At 50.1% G+C, this 10,846-nt stretch overlaps 1 protein-coding gene across 1 annotated transcript in view; it reads left to right on the forward strand.

Moving 5' to 3' along the window:
* The first annotated feature begins 10,520 nt into the window (after positions 1 to 10,520).
* b3galt4 (UDP-Gal:betaGlcNAc beta 1,3-galactosyltransferase, polypeptide 4) overlaps positions 10,521 to 10,846 on the forward strand; it is a 12,478-nt gene continuing 12,152 nt past the window's right edge. The window contains exon 1 of the mRNA XM_066697703.1: positions 10,521 to 10,601. The gene's annotated coding sequence lies outside the window, so the exon portion shown is untranslated. The remainder of the gene's footprint in view (positions 10,602 to 10,846) is intronic.

A 10,846-nucleotide genomic window follows, 5' to 3' on the forward strand; every position in this document is an offset into this window, starting at 1 on the left:
TGTGGATGTGATCGTGATCATGGGGGCGGACAGGTCGCCCCACTCCCCAGACATTTCTGTGACTGTGTGGGCTTTTATACCTGGCTCTCCACACACCCTGCTCTTCCTAATGAGCCTGTGTGTGCGTGTGTGCGTGTGCATGTGATTAAACCGCCGGGGTTCCCAGGCCGCAGCGTCTCGTGACATCATAATCCCGTAAACACGTGCCGCCTGTTTCCGAGGGAGCTGAGAACGGCGTCACCACACGCTGTCTCCGATACGCGGAGACTGTTACCCGAACCACACTGCCCTGCTGTTGGAAAGTGTCTACAGACATTCGATATCTTTATAAAACAAATAGAAAAACTGTAAATATGCAAATGTGATGAATACTTAGATGAGAAGAGCACAGTAGTTGTGTAACGGTGTGGGACAATTTTCAATCAAAGACAAATTTCCCCTCCAAAACATTTGGTAGAACTACACAGGTCTTTGCCATTTTGCTGGTGTGTGTGTTTATATGTGTGCGTGTGTGTGTGTGGTTATAAAGTGAAGTCCCCCCCCATGTGACCTGGCTCTTCTGGCCTAATTGATTAATTGGCCACCATGAGAACACAGTTTTTTGTCGTCTCCTGTATGGTCGGCCGATCAGTCCATCAGCCCCCTGGACAGCGCCTCCCCCTCTCCTCCCTGAGGACCCGTGTTGCTGGAGGCGGTGGGTAACGGGGCTGAGAGACACTGGCTCGGGGGGGCAGTGTTGAGGTTTGGCATATCTGGTGTCTGGTCACACCGTGGCATCTGTTGGGAAACGGCGGTTAATAACCGTCGTGCCTCAGAATCAGCCGAATTCTGGTTCAGTTTCTGTGGCCGAGGGAACGACGCTCAAACGCACTTTTCTTTTGTTTATTTATTTTTGGTCCGACTGCAAAGGCGTCGATTGTGTTTCCCGCGGTCGCCCGTCACCGCCCCGGCGACAGGGTGAAGGATGCCATCTTGCGTCTGCTCTGCTGCCCCTGTTTGACATTCCTGTCACGTCGCCTGCAGCCGGCAGAGAGCGAGGGATCTGATCCAGCCATCGCTCGCACCTTTCATATTTAACGAGGGCCTCTGTCTATATGCGCATGGTAGTGCTTACATATCTACGGTGCTAACCCTGAGATCGGCGCCTGTTAATCTCCCCTCCCGGCGCAATGAGGTGTGCTGGCCGGTGGAGGGGAGAAGCGGCGCTGTCCCGGGCCTGCTGGCTGCTAACACCAGGTCCCTGAAAAACACAGATTGAGTTGCTGCACGTGAGAAGGGAGCCACGCCGAGGAGCCGCTATTTATATTCCGAAAACGTCCCTCTGTATCTCTAGTGGTAAATATTTAATTGAAGCAAATTGCACGCCGCGCTTCCCGAGTCTCTCCCCGCGTTTTTTATGCCAGATCCCCACTGCCGTGCCGCGCCGCCTCGACGTGACTTTTCAAACCGATTGAAAGATAGACTTCGGAGGAAAAAAAGAGACAAAGCGGAATGGAGGGGGAAACAGTCCAACCGGAGCAGCGGCAGACTCCGGGGAATTTCACACGCCTGGCTGCTCCGGCATCCCTCGGCTCCCAGCCTCGTCCGGGGGGGAAGGGTTGGCAGGCCTGTACTGGAGCAGGGCTGCAGTTTGACTCTGGTGAGGAGTCGGGGGGGGGGGGGACATTACCCTCGCTGGAACAATAGGAATCCAGCCTCTGTTCTGCTAACGAGTTTTTCGGGGTTTTAATTAGCGCTCTTTGGTAAATAGTTTATCACTTTGCCGCCCCCCACTCCCCTTCTCGGTACTAAACCTGCCAGAATGCCGTTAATGTGATTCTGAGAACCTCCTGGGGCCGAAGAGAGGGTTGATTTCCGATTTAAATAGGCCTGATTGACAGCAGGCGCACAAACGCGGAGTATCTGTCGCCAGCAGCCGTTCCTGGGGGACCCTGCTGTCCGCCCCCCCGGCCCGCGCTCGCTCTCTCGCCTGGTGCGGATCTCAGTGCCCATGCAGGACACAGCCGCTTGCTTGTGGATTTAGAGCCGGCAGGTCACTCCTTTTGACCCCCTTTTCTCTTGAGTGTAAACTCTGTGACTTGACTGAATATACGGGGGCTCGGGTCTTGACCTGGCTAAATGAGGCGTGCTCATGGCTCTGTTCAGGACCGTGCCGTATTCAGCTGGGGGGTTAATGGTCTGTCTCCGTGTCAGTGTGCTTCGGGAGAGATGCTATGGTTTCTTCACGGTCTCTGTCTTTGGGTTCTGGGGCAGATGACTGGAGAAATTGTTAATGGGAGTAAATCGGCTGTGCATTCGTACTGTAAGAAACATTCATACCTCTTCTGTTCATACCTGTGATGAAGTGTAGATTTTAATCCCATGACCCTTCACTCAGGCGTCCAGAGCCCTGACCACTACTCCTCACTGCGGCCCATGTGAACGGCAAGGTCGATATCCCTATTGAATCTGTCTGGGTTTGTAAACCGTGCAGCGGCCCGTCCCCCTCCCCTCCGGCTCTGTCTCTACCCCGGGGGAGTCCAGGTCAGTGCTTTGTGAGCTCAGAGACTCAGAACGGTCCGCCTCTCCAGCACCCGCCTGTGAAATGCACACCTTGAGAGATTAACTCTACAAAGCATTGCTGCTGCTGGAAGTGGTGAAAAGCCTCATAAGCGAGATGTCAGGCAAAGATTCTTAACATTTTCATTAATGAACTGAACCATCTGTTGTGTAACGGCTCGATTGGATATCGCAGTCTGGCTCGTGGCGGCTGCTGATGTGGCGCTCAGGTTGTCATCCACGGCCAATAAGCTGCAGTGAGCGGGACTGTCGGGAAAACAACAGACTGAGATTCGGCTGGATGTCTTCACTTTCCTCTGACATGAGTGACATTGCATGAAAGATGCGACTGCGAGCTCCCAGCCTCCCCTGTCAGCCGTGGCTTTATTTTCTCTCTCTCTCTCTCTCTCTCTCTCTCTCTCAGGGATGATGTAGCAGAGATGTAGAAGAGATCGCTTTAAACTTTGCCACTTTCTCTGGAAACTTTAGTTTGAAAAAGCTCAGGGTTTCAACTACAGAAAATGAAACGCTGGGTTGTGACTAAAGGAGCTGCTGCATCTCCTGAGAACCCGCCCACCCTTCACATCAACTCTGCAACCGAGTCCTTCCCAGCATGCCTCGCTGTCAACACAGCTGAACTGAGCTGAGAGACATGGTCACCTCCATACAGTGCCGGTCCGGGACAATTGGTCGGAGCAATATCGCTCATGCAGACTCTGCTCTAGAGTTCACCAACATCTTTCCCTAAATTGCACCTTCTCCCATGTGGCATCGTATGACTGTCTCGGGGCCGATTCTGCCCGGCCGAGTGGCCCCAGGGGCTGCAGTAACCTTGTGCGACCAACGGGGGCAGCACAGCACAGCATGGCAGCCGGTGTCCGTATTGGCCGAGCAGCTACACCGCCGTCTCGTTCTTCGCTCCCGTGTGCGTCGGCTCCTGTGAGCTGCATTCCTGGCCTTAGAGACGGGAATATAAAATAGTATTTTGCCCAATGAGCTCCATAAGAGAATATTTTACCCCGAGCAATGGAACACCCCCAGTGCAGCATTGTGCCGAGTTGTATTGTCCAGAGCGTAGATCCCGCGTGACTCTTGCAGCTCGGAGGCCCTGAAGTGTTCAGGTGTGAACACACTGCTGCGAACTCTCAGGGCCAAGTGTGTTGTCCGCGATTCTAACGCAGCGCCGCCTACACAGCCAACACAATGTTGATATAACTTGGCAAGTCATGAGAGAGGCAGCTGTGGCTTTTGCTATTGTGTGATTTGTGTTACAGCCAGCTGCTTGTCATTTGTAGCCTCCTGTGCTCACAGCAATCCTACTGCTGTTGTCGTACAGACTTCACTCTACCGATAGAGATGTGCGCCGTGTTTTCATCTAAACGGGCTTTTAAAGTCTGTTTTTGTTTGTTTTCATACAGAATCTGAGGAGAAGGTTGGGGGCGACGGGTAAACTCTTCAGAAACCCCCTGTTGGCACGTGGACTGAAGCAATGGGCAGCAGTGACAGAGAGGTTTGGCTCTCAGGCTTTGGGCTTTGGGCATCCTTCCGTGTAAGTATCGTGGCATTCATTCATTCATTCTCAATAACTGCTTCATCCAGTACAGGGTCACTGAGCCAGAGCTGAACCCAGCGGACACAGGGCACAAGGCCGGGTCCACCCTGGACAGGACGCCAGTCCATTGTTGGTCAGCACGCTCACAACAAACACACACATACACACATGCACACTCACACACAGAGTCACAGACGCACATATGCACGTGCACACACACACACACACACACACACACACACACACTCCAACCTGGGCCCTAAGAGTTGTGAGGCAGCTGTGCTAACGTCTGTGCCAGCCCTGTCTAAACACCACGTTGCTTCATATACCAGTGTGGGTCGGCGCCAGGCCGGCCACAGAGCTGCCACACTTCCTCCTGCCACCAGTGATGTAGACAGTTTAATGATCAAATCTCCCAATAGTAGTAAGTGCTTAAAAATAAAGTTTTCCGTCTGCCGAAGCGCCGACAGGGAGCTGTTTTCCACTCCTAAAAGCTTCTGCGCTGCTGTGCTCAGTCACTGTGATGAAGGTGTTTTCCCTCGATCCCTTCAGGAGAACAGAGCTGCTGCAGGAGGAAGAGCCTGTGGAGAAGGAGAAGGGGGGGATGAAGAGAGACGAACGGATGGCTTTGAGGAGAGCTGCTGGGTCCTCTGAAGCCGTGGGGACTGAAGGAGCAGTGTACTCCTCTTCTCTCTCTCGCTCGGGGTGCGTCCTGTGATGTTATTGATTTCTTATCCAATCATGGGAAATCTCAACTGTGATTATACACTTATTTGTAGCCGCACGATCGCGTTGCTTGCCCTTGTTTGTGTCCCGTGTCACTGTGATGATGTCGTCCCGTTGAAGATGCAGCAGAAGATGAGGTAGATGTTCCGGCAGGTTTGTGAGACGGGTCAGACCCCCGAGAGTCGTCTCGGCCGACTAAAGCAGTCCCGTCTCATTAAAAACATAATAATTCATAGATGCCAAACTGTGAGCCGCTCAGTCTTTACCAAGACGTGAAAATGAACGGCGCCTCCAACAAACTCTTTCCGCTAATAGCCACCGCCCTGACGTGTGTGTGGCCGCATTGTGGCCGGCTGTTCCCTGCGGTCTGTGGAGACTGACAGTGTGCTTTCAGCTGAATGCATTCTCAGAAAAAGAACAGAAAAGTGAATTGATAGACTGGGTGTGGGACGCGGACTTCTCACAGGGACGCGGCCGAGGAGCGGACAGCCTGCGGGCCTCTCTGATCGGGGTGACAAAACGCGCGGATCTCCCTGCTGAGAAGGCGGGAAGACATTATGCACAGACATAATCATGATTTGTTATTTCTCAGCTGTTTGACACAGTGCAGAGCATCGTCGTACAGGAGACGATTCTGTGTCAGCGGCCTGCTGTGGCTTAAAGACCACAGTTTATGAAACAGGATAGCTAGGGACTGACCTGACCCATTTATGAACTATTCTCCTCTCCTCACCCGGTCCACAGTCCCGAATGGCGCCGCTGTCTGTGTCCAGAGTCCTGGATTGTCTGGGGGAACCATCTTTGCTGTGACGATGCGGTTCTGAACGTCCCGGTTCTTTCTGCTTCATTATCCCAGCTCTCTGTGATGTGTGTTCAGGGCCGCGGTCTGTTGGTTGCCTGGGAGAGGTAGCTCCTGTCAACACACCCCCACAGCCCCGCCTGCCCCCAGCGCTGGCCCGAACCCCGTCTTGCTGATCCCCACCCTCCTGAACGCGGGAGTCGGGTCACGTGACCGGGCTGAGCGGGTGAACAGACGGCAAGAAGCTTTTAAATATTCATTCCTGCCCATAATGGATATCAATCCTTGAAGTTGAACGAGGCAACTGTTTCGCACGACGGGTGCTGAGGGCTTTATTGTCAGTTAATGCTCTTAATGACACTCTCCCCTCCTCTTCACAGCCGCCGACGGTCTTTATGGTGACGGATCGGGGTGGGTAGGATGTATGGGGCTCCTCCGGAGGCACTGAAATGGCGCTTCCGACACGCTGCGCCTCACCGGCGGTCTGTGGTGCCGATCTGTCGTTACGGGGGAAACGAAACTAGGAGATCTTGTTTTTTTTATCTGTTTTTCAAATGTTGGCTTGTCCGATGAGATTCTGCCTAACCAGACTAATTCTGCAATTAGCAGAGACCAATTATATTTTAACGAGAAGAGATAATATCCTCATAAATATTTATATCCGGCAAAGAGATGTCCTCTGTCCTCAGTCGCAGCTGGGCACCGGTGTCATTGCCGAGGCACTGCCGCCCCCCAGGCTGCTAAATCAGAGCGATTTCATTTTCCTTTAATGACTCTGATGTTATTGCACAATGCAGGGTGTGCGCACACGTGTTCACACGCACGGTAGAGCGTAACTGATCCTGGTGGTGATGCCTCCCTCGTCCACTTCTCGTCCGACCCCAGACGGCGGTTTGATCGCTCAAGAACGTCAACACCAGAGCTGCGGAGCAACGGGCCTCCCAGTGTCGAGACCGAGAGTCAGAGAAGCGGCTCCTGTCGGCGCCATCGCTATTCGCCTCACAGAGACACGGGTCACATGTCTGCTGCAGCCGGTGTCACAGACCTCGATGAGCGCCAGACCGGTACTGACGATGGATAGTCTGAGAGCAGCACTGATCTGGGTCCGTGACACCAGTCAGATGTGTGAATCTGACTTCTTGCATTGTTCATATTTTGAATCTTCCCTGATGGCAGCAAACCCCTTCACCAATTTCTATTGGGTAATGGCTGCAGAGCCCCCTTGTGGTAAGAGAGGGGAATAGCCATGTGATATTTATGTGCTTTTGTTCATGTATGACATCCTAAAACCATAGAAAATAAAAACATCATGATTTGTATTATTTTAACTAGGTGGGATTTGTTGTTGTTTATTGAGATATTTACACTTTTCAACATTTCTGTCAGCCAAAATATTTAGGTTCAAACTCAAGACTTTTGAACACAATTTTTTTTCTTTCCTTACACAAAGGGTAGCGAGTGCATGATACAACCCGGCACGTTTGACTGCAGGAATCCTGGGAGAGGGTTGAACACGAGAAAGGAGTGCAAAGCCTCTCAAGTCCCCCCCCCACGTGTTTTTCTTCAATTTGCAGTTTCTCATTTGTAGTCTGCAGATCTGAAATTAAATAAATCCGCTCTGTACTTTGGTCGTTTCCATTTCAGGTGCCGCTCTGAATCGTCCGCGGGGCGACGGCGGGAGACGGGCTGGGGCCACGACGGGGCACTCCATTCCCACTGTGCTCTATGGCTTTTTATTCCTATCTGATGGTCGTGTGGATTCATATAGGGATGGAAGCCATGCAGCACGCTGGGTCCACAGTGCCGTGGGAGCAGACCCGTCCACTGCGGCTGTAAACCTGACTTCCCCACCGAGGAGCGGAGAGGCGGAAATCTGCTGCATCTGCAGCACTGTAGTGACATCTTTAGGGTTTTATCAGGTCGTCCTGTAATCCTAGACCGACAGAGACGGCACAGTGTATAAAGATTAACTTTATATAGGATTCATTCACACAAAGCTTCCTTCTTGCGTCCCTCGGTCATTGTCTTCAGTCCCTCCGGCCTCCCGGACTCGGCTGCAGGGAGTCTGTCTGAAACGGTGAACACGGCTCTGTTTACAGGCGGTTTTCTGAAGCAGAACTGTCGACGACCCCGTGCGCCTCGAGGGACGGGGGACTGTGTGGAGCTTTTAGGGACACTTAAATTAAATTGTTGATAATGCTGTTTCTCCACGTACTCTGTACGTTCACAATCAGGACGCCCCCTGGTGAGCAGTGTCTCATCCTCGTGTTGACGAGGTTTTTGCTGCTAATGTAATGTTTGTGTGTTCAATTTTGATGTACTTGTTTGAATAAAAGTGGCGTCTCCGATCTGAAACTGGCATCTGTAGTAGTCTTTATTATCCCCAAGGGGCAATTTGATTTACAGCAGAAGAAAAAGACGTGACACAAAACACAAGACCACAATGCACAATCAACAATATACAGTGGCTCTCAAAAGTATTTACCCCCCCTGGACTTTCCACATGTCATTGTGTTACAACATGACATCACCATGGATTAATCAGGAGTTTGTGCCACTGATCAACACAGGAAATGTCCATAATGTCAAAGTGGAAAATATAATCTGCAAATTGTTCTAAATGAATTACAAATACAAAACAGAATAATTGAATGCATAATCACCACGTCAGTCAATATTTGGTAGAGGCACCTTTGGCAGCAATTACAGCCATGAGTCTCTGTGGATCAGTCTCTACCCGCTGTGCACATCTGGACACAGCAATGTTTGCCCACTCTTCTTTGCACAATTGCTCAAACTCCATCAAGTTGGATGGGGACTTTTGGTGAACAACAATGTTCAACTCTTTCCACATATTCTCAATGGGATTGAGGTCCGGGCTTTGACTGGGCCACTCAAGGACATTTACAGTCAGGTCCATAAATATTTGGACAGTGACACAATTGTCATCATTTTGGCTCTGTACGCCACAATGGATTTGAAAGATGCAGTGCAGATGGACAATGACCCGAAGCATACTGCAAAAGCAACCAAATACTTTTTTAAGGAGAAGAAGTGTAATGTTCTGCAATGGCGAGTCAATCCCCTGACCTGAATCCCATTGAGCAGCATTTCACTTGCTGAAGGCAAAACTGAAGGCAAAACGACCCCAAGAACAAACAGGAACTAAAGACACTGCAGTGCAGGCCTGGCAGAGCATCACCAGGGAAGAAACCCATCATCTGCTGATGTCTATGGGTTCAGACTTCAGGCAGTCATTGACTGCAAAGGATTTGCAACCAAGTATTCAAACTCACAATTTAATTCATGATTATGTTAGTTTGTCCAAATACTTTTGAGCCCCTAAAATTGGAGGGAGCACATATAAAAATGGGTGTAATTCCTACACTGTTCACCCAATTTGTAGTAACTACCCTCAAATTAAAGATGAAAGTCTACACTTAAAGCACATCTTAATTGTTTCCTTTCAAATCCATTGTGGTGGCGTACAGAGACAAAATTATGACAATTGTGTCGCTGTCCAAATATTTATGGACCTACCTTTTTGTTTTTCAGCCACTCTAGTGTGGCTTTGGCTGTATCTTTGGGGTCATTGTCCTACTGGAAGATTAATCTTTTCCCAAGTCCCAGGTCTCTTGCAGACTCCAGCAGGTTTTCTTCCAGGATTTCTCTGTACTTTGCTCCATCCATTTTCAGCAGCACCATAATCAGCAGGTTAGTAAGTAGCATGGACCACCACAGCTTGTTAAGGACGTTGATAGCAGCAGGTACAAAATACCTGTTTGTTTTAAGCCTAGGAAGCCTTTATCTTCTCCCCAAAGGGAGCAGCACAAATCTGTCCCACAAGTGATTCTGGGAGTCGCCCAGAATAGCCAGCGCTTTACGCAGTACTCTAGACCCATACTGGTGTGAAAGATCATTCAGCTGCACACCAATGAACACCGCACCTGTCAGAAACCAGTGGCTGTGTCCTTAGTCCTCCTGACATTAAGAGCTAAGACGGAACATTTACACCAGGGGTTAAACTGGAGTTGTGGAGCCCTATCTGCAGCGGGGCGGAATTTGAGACACCGGTGAAGATGACCATATAAAAGCACTAGATCGTTGTTTATGATGCAGGACAGGTGAGTGAAATAAAATGTAGGGGACATAAGTTTAGCGTTCTGGTACACTTTGAGACGTGCATTAAGAAAAAATGCTGTTATTCCAATGTTGTGCCCCTGGTTTCTACTTTATTGTCTAGAGACAGAGCAGCGCGGTCACTGCACTTCACTGTTCTTCCACCGTTCTTTCTCTCCTTCCTTTCTTTTTCCTTAAACGGCCTCAAAGTGAGTCATGGGGTAGCAGGAGTCATGTGACACTGGAGGATGGATGCTGGGAGGCCTGAGGCGCCACATGTTCTGGGCATATTCCTCCCGGCCGACATCTTGCTCTGGCAATTGATGAGTTAGGCCGGTGATAATAACAAAACATGGGAATATGAATCAATTAGATAAAACTGTATGTTGTCTTGGATTCTCCACTGTTGTTTCACACAGAGTAGTCCAGGACTTAAGCCATCCCAGGTCTGTTAAACCAGCCATATATGTTTTCACAAACATTGCCTTGTACAACCGCCCAGCCTGAGCTACTGGCATTAGTCTGTTACAAAAGTAAAACACATTATAAATGTCTTTTGGCCCAATAAGTAGATTGTGCACATAAACACATAACCAGTGGGTGAGAGGATAGAGAGATGCAAAGATAGGCTAATAGTTAACCCAGTTTAATACATCTGCACATGACTGATAATAGCGGTTCAGTGGGACACAGGCACTCCTTTGTGTGCAGGCTTCTGTATAAAGCAGTTGGAAGGGCGGTCTGGCCGCAGAGGTGTGGCACAATTTGTCAGCCTGGAGAGGTTGCTGCACTTTTTCTTTGAGAACACAGAAACTGAAGCGGACGCCCAGGGGATCGGCGAAGCGGCTGTCAGAGAGGAAGCGAACTGTGAGTCTCCCCGGCTGCCAGAATTATTAATTTCACTTTTCTTCCTTCCCTTTTTCCTGCTGTTTGACTACTTGTCATTTCTCTGCTGTGTTGGGCACCTCGGGCAGGAGGTCCTCTGATGGTGTTTGTGTTGTTGTAATGAAATGGACAGGGTGTGTACTGAGACAGGTTCAGTGTGGTTGTTCAGGATAAGAGGACCCCCTTTTCAAATAATTTGGGTTATACTGTGGTTAAAGCGCAGTGAG

The sequence above is a fragment of the Amia ocellicauda genome, chromosome 3, assembly GCF_036373705.1.
Source record: "Amia ocellicauda isolate fAmiCal2 chromosome 3, fAmiCal2.hap1, whole genome shotgun sequence".
NCBI classification, from domain to species: Eukaryota; Metazoa; Chordata; class Actinopteri; order Amiiformes; family Amiidae; genus Amia; species Amia ocellicauda.